At 34.9% G+C, this 10,306-nt stretch overlaps 1 long non-coding RNA gene across 1 annotated transcript; it reads left to right on the forward strand.

The window, feature by feature from the left end:
- Window positions 1–8,651, forward strand: LOC308651944. Its single transcript, XR_014022694.1, has 3 exons — window positions 1–90; window positions 1,318–1,445; window positions 8,491–8,651. It is a non-coding gene; the product is annotated as an uncharacterized lncRNA (long non-coding RNA).
- Window positions 8,652–10,306: the final 1,655 nt, after the last annotated feature.

The following is a 10,306-nucleotide window of genomic DNA, read 5'->3' on the forward strand; positions in this document are numbered from 1 at the left end:
TACCAGTGACAAATTTCCTCTCCAAATAGAAGAATGGCAGTGAAATTCAGGCAGTTTACACTTCTTCTTTGGAAGAATTTTACTTTAAAAGTGAGTATACCTTTCTGAAAACTGTGGAAGGGACTTGATATTATTTTTGTGGATCATCAAAAATAAACCACAGAGTTAGGGAACTGTTAGATCAGGTGTTTGGAATATGTAATTGGAATCTCAGAAACCCGTGTTGTTTAAGGATACCACAAAGAAGGAGGAAGTTCAGGGCAGACATTTTAATATGAGTTTCAGGAGGACATAAATATTGAGTGGGAATGTAAGCTGGATAGTCAAAAGTCTGATTAGACAAGATTCATCTTCCACAAATTTTGAAAGGCTGGGCAAAATGGGCTAAAGAACAGATACATCAGACCAATGCCAAGAAGTCTCTTAATACCATCTTCTGCCACAGCCAAGGAATTTTCAAATATTTCCTCTCTGGGCAACAGAAAGCATCTTAGGGGAAATACATGATTAGAGTAGGGGATAAGTAAATAAGAAGCTCGAAGATAACATTTAACAAGAGGGTACTGATAATTACTTTTTAGTTTGGGGACCATTAGTTGTGGAGTAGGGAGGGAAAGCATAAAAACTTGAAGTAAAACACTAGAATTTAAGTCTTTCATATTTTTCAGAAACGACAATGGATTCTTCTCATCATGGAATTTTTTTTTTTTTTGGAACTGCTTTTCACCGTTATTCTTTTGATATTACGTAATTCTGTTTCGACAAAGCATATGGATAAGCTTGTGTTTGCAAGACAAACCATAAATACTCTGCCTTCTTACTTCCTTAATACCAACAAACAAAGAAATTGGGAACTAGTTTATGTCCCCTCTAACAATGAAGCAGTGAACAATCTTATTGAAATGGTACAACAAACTTTGAACAATAAGTTGAAAAGTAAGGAGTTATAAACATTCTTCATGACAATTCAGTTATTTATATATTTAAGTTTACTTTATTCTTGGTCCTCATAATTTTAATCAAACTAAGAATTACAAAACCATCCCTTGTTAGACTTAACAAATTTCTTAATAAATTCTTATCTCTATAAAGTCATTTGATATGCCTCATTCCCTCAGAGCAATGAATTTCATTGTCTTTTTATTAAAAGCTTACTACTTTGGGTCTGGGGTTGTGGCTCAATGGTAGAGTGCTCGCCTAGCATGAGTGAGGTGCCCTCAGCACCACATAAAAATAAAGATACTGTGTCAACCTACAACTAAAAAATAAATATATGTTTAAAAAAAGCTTACTGCTTGGATTTTTGTCTTCTTATAGTTCATGGTTTTACTTCAGAGAAAGACTTTGAAGAATACATTAAATATGATAAGGACTCTGATCATGTGATGGCTGCTATTGTGTTTGACCATGACTTTGTACACAGCGAGGACCCCTTACCACTTAAGGTGAGAAAGCCTTAACTTAAAAGGTTCACAGGGTTATAATAAAGACGTAGTTACCAGAGCTGGCAATTCCTATTGAAATCGAATTGCTTCACTAATCAACTGACTTACTCGATTAACAGAGCAGAAGTTTTGGTATGATTAGCCAAGGGCCTGTATGATTCTGCGGAGATTGGGTCATGGATTCAGTATTTTTCCTAAGGAGATACTGCTTTGAATTTGCCTGAAGTTATTGGAGTGAGAGAGTGAATGTTGCAACAAAATGATAGGAGTTGGAATGTCTGCAGATTTCTTGAAAATGAAGCAGTGGGCCTGGTCAAAGCATGGGACGTTAACAATTGACTGGGTACTCTGTTAAAATCTTCAAAGCTCCTGAGCAATCACTGCTAACCAATGAAGGAGGGCAAATTTGAGCCTTAACTTGCCTAAAGGAAGTTAGCAGAAAAAGCCACCTTCTCAAGGTCCCGAGGTCCTCATACTTTTCTTCTAGTAGTTTGGCATACCCTACCTTCAGTGACTTGAATTGATTTTATTTATTGAGCATCTGCTGTGTTCTGGGAGATACAAGGAATTCCGGGATTAAGACGGTCTTTCAAAGATAAGGAAAACAAGCATGATCTCACGGAATTGTGAGGGAGTGGAGGGGCAGAGGGAGAGACAAATGTATTGCTACTATGTGGTATTTCTAATTTTTTTTTTTTTTGCTATAGAAGTCATGTTAGTTTCAAGATGATAATGGAATATCCATGTGGATTTAAGTGACAAAATTGGGGAGTATTACTAATAGATATTTTTTGTCTTCTCCCTCCTAATTCTGTTGAAGTTTTCTGTGTTCCCCACTAGATTATACTGTCTTAGTTTATATTTCTTATCTTCACAAATATGGTACATTGCTTCAGAGATGGTAAGTCATCAATTAAAAGTATATTTTCAAAGTAAAAATAACTTTCCTCCTTACTGACATTTCCTTTTTTGTGATACACATTTAAAAATTTTATCATTTAAAAATTTTTCAAATGTACAGGGTGGTGGCCTTAAGTACATTCATATTGTTGTGCAAACTTCACCCTCTCCAGAACTTTGTCCTCCTCATTCCCTATCTCCTAAACCCCCCAGTAGTCACTGTTCTGTTAGAAAACAAAAGTCTCTCTGAGTTTGCCTATTCTGGGTACTTCAAGTAAGTGGAATTGTTTGTCCATTTGTTACAGATTTATTTCATTTATATTGTGGCTTATAATCAGAATTTAATTCCTTTTTAAAGCTTAATATTTCCCTGCATTTGTGTATCACATTCTGTCAGTTTATCTGTTAGTGAACATTTGTTTCTACTTTTTGGGCATTATGAATAATAGTGATAAAAAGAATATGGGTGTGCAAATATCTGTTCAAATCCCTGCTTTCAATTCTTTGGGGAATATATATAGAAGTGACATTCCTGAATCATACAGTATGATTTCATATGCTGAATCACTTATTTTTTGAGGAACTGTCATACTGTTTTACATTCTGATTAACAATGCTTAAGAGTTCCAATTTCTCTTAAATCCTTGCTAACAGTTGTTTTCTGGTATTTATTTTTGTTATAATAACCACCTAATAGGTGTGAAGTGGTATCTTATTGTGATTTTTATTTGCATTTCCTTAATGACTAGTGATTTTGAGCACCTTTTTCATGTACTTATTGGCCATTTGTATATCTTTGACATAAAATGTAGTCACAGTTTATTTCTGGGATCTTTATTTTATTCCATTTGTTTATATGTTTGTCTTTATGCCAGTACCATACATTTTGATTAGTTTTGCAGTAAGTTTTGCAATCAGGAAATTTGAGTCATCTTATTTTGTTCTTCTTTTTCAGTTTGTTTTAGCTATTCATGTCTCTCCCAATTCTATATAAATTTTAGGACAGATTTTTACTAACTCTGAAAAAAAATTGTTTTGTTGTTGTTGTTGTTGTATATTGGTAATTGAACCCAAGGGCACTTAACTACCAAGCCACAGCCCCAGAACTTTTTATCTTTTTGAGACAGGGGACTCACTAAGTTGTTGAGGGTGGCCTTGAACTTGTAATCCTCCCACCTTAGCCTCCTGAGCCACTGGTATTACAGGCATGTGCCACCAAACCTGGCTGGTTTTGATATTTTGAAATTTTCATCGGCAAACAGGAACAATTAGACTTCCTCCTTTTTCAAATTGGATGCTGACATTCTTTATTTCCTTCTCTTGTCTGACTGACTCTGGCAGTACTGTAGAACTTACAGTACTACATGGAATAGAGTGATAAAGTAGGCATCCTTGTCTTGTTCCAGATCTTAGAGGAAAAACTTTCAACTTTTCCCCATTGAGTATATTGTTAGCTGTGGGTTTGTTATATCTGACTGCTACTGTGTGGTGGTATATTTCTTGTGACTCATGAAGGGACATTGAACTTTATCAGATGCTTTTTCTGAATTTATTTGTCCTTCATTCTATTGATGTGACATACTGTGTGTTTGCTTTGGATATGTTAAACCAGCCCTTTAATAATTCCCACTTGATCATGATATGTGATTTTTTAAAATTGCTGTTGGATTCTGTTGAAGATTTTTGCATGCATGTTTATAGGAATATGGCCTACAGGGTTTTTTTCTTCCTGTAGCCTTTATCTGCTTTTTTGTGTCAGAAATGATGGCCTCATAAAATGAATTTGAAAGAATTCTCTTCAATTTCTTTAAAACATAAGAAATCCTTAAATGTTTGGTAGGATTCAACAGTGAAACTTTCCTTTGATGGGAGACTTCTTACTGATATTTAATCTCTCTCTTTTTTTAACTTAGTGGTCTGTTTAGATTTTCTTTTCTTAAGTTATCCATAGGCAGAGTACCCAATTCATTTATGAATTGTGCAACCCAGGGAACCAGCAACCTCTCTGCCAGCCTTGGCATGTTACAGTGCACACACCTGCACCCCTGCCCCTCATCCTCAATTCGGAGAGTGGCAGTTCCCTACCTGCAGGTGGCGCTCTCCCCCTGCCGGACCATCACGTTGTCGTGACAGTAGAATGTACTTTGGCATAATATATACCTTTCTATTTATGATTCCACTCTTATGGTTGTCCATGATGCCAAGTTACCCTGGTCGTATATACAAATACAAGGCTAGGAAGATTATGTCCAGTTAATTCTACTGTCTTTCCTGTTCCCCTTCTCTTCCTTTCCCTTTGTCTACTCCAATGGACTTCTGTTCTTCCCATCCCCAACCCCGCTTGTCATGAGTTAATATCCACAAGTCAGTGAAAACATTTGGCCTTTGGATTTTGGGGATTGGCTTATTTCACTTAGCGTGATATTCTCTAGTACCATCCATTTACCGGCAAATGCCATAATTTCATTCTTCTTTATGCTAAGTAATATTTTATAGTGTATATATAGCATTTTTTTTACCCATTCATCCATTGAAGGAAACCTAGGTTGTTTCCATAGCTTGGCTGTTGTGAGTTCACTTGCTATAAACATGAATGTGACAGCGTCTCTGTAGTATGCTGATTTTAAATCCTTTGGGTGCAGGGCTGGGGTTGTGGCTCAGTGGTAGAACACTTGTCCAGCATGTGCAAGGCCCTGAGTTCAATCCTCAGCACCCCATAAAAATAAATAAAATAAAGGCATTGTGTCCAACTACAACTAAAAAAGTATTTTTAAAAAATCCTTTGGGTGGGATAGCTGGATCAAATGGTGGTTCCATTCCAAGTTTTCTGAGGAATCTCCATTCTTCTTTCCAGAGTGGTTGCACCATTTGCATTCCCACCAACAATAAGAGTACCTTTCTCCCCACATCCTCACCAACATTTAGCATTACTTGTATTCTTTGTAACTTCTTTTCCTATTCATATCTCTTTAATCTCTTTCTTTTGTTTGATTGCTCTGCCTAGGGTTTCAAGGACTGTTTTGAATAGGAGTGGTGAAAGAGGGCATCCCTGTCTTGTTCCAATTTTTAAAGGGAATGCTTTCAGTTTTTCTCAATTTAGAATGATGTTGGCCTTGGGTTTAGCATATATAGCTTATTTCAGTCTTGATATGTTGAATATGTCTCGTAACTTATCCATTTCTTCTAGATTTTCCAATTTGTTCGCATATACTTCTTCATGATCCTTTGTATTTTAATGGTATCAATTGTTAACTTCTCATTTTTCATCACTAATTTTGTCTTTTCTCTTCTTAGTCTAGCAAAAACTTTTGTCGGTATCTTTTCAAAAAAACAGGTTTTGTTGTATTGATCATTTGAATGTTTTGCAACCTTACTTTTGTCTCCTCTGATCTACTAATATGGGGTTTGATTTGTTCATTCTTTTCTAGTTTATCGATGCTCTACAACTATAGTTTTATTACCACAGTTTCTGTGTTTCGTTAGTTCATATCTAGGTACTGATGATAAATTATATTTTCCCCTTCTTAGCTTTTTTATATCTATTTCCAATTAATATATAGTTTTTTCTTATTTTTGAACTCTTAAAAAATAGGTACCTTTATGTAGCACTTTTAAACATAGCCAGAAATTTCTAATATTCATTCATTGATGTTGTTAAATATAGCTATAACTTAACCTTTTTATGGTTGTAATAATTTATTTATTAAGATATATCACTATCACTATCCATTCTCCTATCAGTATCAAAGTATCTAAGATTTTTCCAGTTTGGGGTTCTTCTAATTTGTCAAAATTTTCTTAGTAATGTCTTCTAGTGTGCTTCTACATGTGTATTGAGTTTCTCTTGGATATCTATACCCAGAAATACAATTATAGCTCATAAGGTATGGACGTATTCAACTGCTGTTGTTACCATATATCTTACTCAAGTAGGTGTAATATGTAACTTTGGCCTTAATTTGCATTTTCCTACTTAATAATGAGGTTTCATATCTTTCTCACACATACTAGCCATGCATATTTTATGTTGCTGTGAATTTTCTTTCAGAATGTCCTTGGCCTATGTTTATTTTGGATTATTTGCTTTTTTATTAACTTATGTTTCAAAATACATATTTTAAGTAAGAATTTTATATTATTTTTTATGTCTTAAGAACCTCTTATTCAAGAGTAAATGAGATTTGTATTTTCAAATTTTTTAAAGTTGTGCTTTTGACATTTAAGTCCTTATTTAATTTGGAAGTAATCTTTACTATTATTTGCATTGTTCCATTTCTAGAGTTCTTTATCTTTCATATATATTGCCATCTGATGTCATTTCCCTTCAAATTTCCTTAGGTATTCTAGTTATTAATTTTCTTAGCTTTAGTTTATCTGAAAATGTCATTTTTGAAGAATATTTTCACATAGTAAAAAATTCTGGGTTGACTTTCTTTCCATAGTATTAGTGACTGTAGACGCAATGTTGTACAGTAGATACATAGAATTTATTCACCTTGAAGATCTGAAACCTACACCTGTTAAATGATGACTCCTTAGTTCCTCTTCACCCCAGAACTATTTTAGGTACCTAATATAAGTGTAATGGTAAAGTGTTTATTTCATTTATCATAATATTCTCTAGGTTTATCCTTATTGTCATGAATAGTGAAATTTTCTTCTTTAAGGCTGAATAATATTCCATTGTATATGTATATACTACATTTTTCTGCTTCATTCATCTGTGGATTGACTTTGCCTATGTTCTTTGATTGGAAGAGAATGGGAATTCTTGCTTTGTTTCTGATCTTAGAGGAGAAAATTTGTTTATCACCATTGAGTATGATGTTAGTCTTGGGTTTTTTGTATGTGGCTTTTATCATGTTAAGGTAAATTCCTTCTATACCTACTGGGAGTTCCTGTCATGGAAACATTGTTGAATTTAACCGAATTTTTTTCTCCATTTATTGAAATGGTTCATTTTTATCCTTCATTCTATTAATGTAGTATGTCACATTAAATTATTTGTGTATGTTGAATCCCAGAGTTAAATATCACTTAGTTATGGAGTGCAATATTTTTAATTGGCTGTTGAGTCCAGTTTGCTAAATATAGTCATATACTACATAACTACATTTCAATAAACTGTGAACATATATTACAGTACATACCATGTGGTTTGAATGTATAGTAGTTGATACCATCTACAAGAGCTTACATTATTAAAACTAGAGTTTGGGCTATAAACTCATTAAATAATTTTACAATAGACTGTGTCTTATTTAATACTTAAACTAGATTATCTTGAATGGCCAGTAACCAAAGTAATATGTACAGGTCTGCCAGGTCTATTACTATTCAAGGTACCATGCCCAAGTCTGAGGTGTAGCGCTGATTCTAACAGGAAATGGAAACAAATTTCAAGAGAAATAACTTGGTCAAATTCCCAGATCAGAGATTGTCAAGCTGCTTCTTCCAGATCCTCTCATCCAGTTTTATGAGAGAAAATAGAAAATAAAGTTCCTAGAGCTTCTTTAATGGAAGATAGGTCCTAGTTGACACCTAAGAACTCTAGACCCCAAGAATAAGTCCAGGAAGGAAAAAGTTGCCAAGTGCTAAGCAAGAAGCCCCAAGTGCCAGCCATGTGAAAAGAAGAGAGAAGAAAGATGAGAAAGAAAAAAGAAGCATATTTGTATATACCATCCTTTTGGATTGGCATGGTGACTGCCCACTAGCATTTGAGTACCTCAGATCTAACCAGTACACACAAATAGTCCTTCTTGGTGATGGAACCTTTGGTCTCATTTATCTTTGGGGGAAGGATAGAGATAAAGAAGACTTGTTCTACTCTCAGACTCTATGGAATAACTCCTGTTGTTAAACAAGTATGTTTGTTATTGAAAGATACAAAAGGGTGAATAGGTACACTAGTATCATAGAACTTTTTAAGTGTGCCACTTTGATGGATTTTAAGAAAATAGGACATAGGTTATTATATGTTATGGATATCTGGTATGAGTAAGTGCTTAACAAGCTTAACTTTAATTTCCTGGTATTATAAACCTTCATAATATTTAATACTGAAGGTAGATCTTTGTTTTATAATCATGTAGCAGTGCCCTCCAAACTTTAATCATTTTTTGCTTAACTTTAATATCTTTAATAGGTTAGGTACCACTTGCGTTTTAGTTATTTATTGAGAAACACCTCACGACCTACAAGACTTCTGGTGATTCCAAAGGAGGATCATGGCTGGTGCACAGGTCATCTCTTCCTAATTTACCTCTCACAAGGGCCCAGGAACCCATTAGAGCCTGATGGGGGCACTCCTGGTGAGTAGACTTGAGTCTGTTAGTTAAAAACATCTTCTGTATTGTTACTTTTTTCAAGCCACAAAGAAATCTCTTTAGATAATTTTGGAATTGTTTACTGATATTAATTTAGATTGATTATATACATTTATATATGTGTGCATGTGTTTGTGTGTGTGTATGTGTGTATAAAAGATGCAAAGTTTGAGTCAAGGTCCAAGAAGAAAATTATTTGCTTCTAGAAGACAGCCATTCTGAGAACTAGTAAAATATTCTGGATATATTCAAGACATGTAGCTTTTATTGATTTGATGGTTGAAATCAAAGGTTCTAATTTCTGGATTGAATCATATTACTACTCTTATATAAAGCTTTCCATAAGTCACATCACCTACTGCTTTTATCTGGAAGTGATAAATTGGTCAGTATGGTGAAAGTGGTATACAAGTATTATTAAACACTTTAAAATGTAGCTAGCATGAAATTATAGAACCAGCCTACGTGCCCTCCAACAGATGAATGGATAAAGAAAATGGTATGTGTACACAATGGAATATTACTTGCTATTGTGAATTGTGATGCTGTGAACATCGATGTAGCAGTATCCCTGTAGCACGCTCTTTTAAGGTCTTTGGGGAATAGTCCGAGAGGGTTATAGCTGGGTCAAATGGCGGTTCCATTCCCAGCTTTCCCAGGAATCTCCAAACTGCTTTCCAAATTGGCCGCACCAATTTGCAGTCCCACCAGCAATGTACAAGTGTACCCTTTTCCCCACATCCTCGCCAGCACTTGTTGTTTGACTTCATAATGGCTGCCAATCTTACTGGAGTGAGATGGTATCTTAGGGTGGTTTTGATTTGCATTTCTCTGACTGCTAGCGATGGTGAGCATTTTTTCGTGTATTTGTTGATTAATTATATATCCTCCTCTGAGAAGTGTCTGTTCAGATCCTTGGCCCATTTGTTGATTGGGTTATTTGTTTTCTTATTGTTTAATTTTTTGAGTTCTTTGTATACTCTGGATATTAGGACTCTATCTGAAGTGTGAGGAGTAAACATTTATTCCCAGTATGTAGGCTCCCTATTTACCTCTCTTATTATTTCTCTTGCTGAGAAAAAAACTTTTTAGTTTGAATAAGTCCCATTTGTTGATTCTTGTTTTTAACTCATGTGCTATAGGTGTCCTATTAAGGAGTTTGGAGCCCAACCCCACGAGATGTAAATTAGGGATAGGGCTGCTAAAAATAAATAAATAAAAATAAAGTGTTTTCTTTAATCCTCAGCTTTTGAGAGGCAGGAAAATAGGATATATAGTAGTCTATAATAGGAATATTTAAGGCACAGGTTCTCAAAAAAAATCAGTTAAACGAGGTGTTAAGCATGCAAATGCCATGAACCCAGGTAGGGAAGCACAATTCAGTGAAGCAGCATACCAGGAAAGGATGAATCAAAATTCTATGAAGGCAAGCTTCATGAAGGTACACAGATTAAAACTCATTTGGGGACCTTGGGATAAACAGCAAACAAATCCAAACAAGAAAGGTAAGCCACTTGACAACAGGGTGTGGAACCTCTGTGCCTTCTGCCCTGACTTTTTAGTACTTTTGTAATAGGGTAGGCAAAAGTTTCCAGGTGGTATCAGGATCCCAACTATTCTTCAGTTCAGAGGAAA

Source organism: Spermophilus citellus (genome assembly GCF_964194105.1).
Source record: "Spermophilus citellus genome assembly, chromosome: 6".
In the NCBI taxonomy this organism is placed as follows: Eukaryota; Metazoa; Chordata; class Mammalia; order Rodentia; family Sciuridae; genus Spermophilus; species Spermophilus citellus.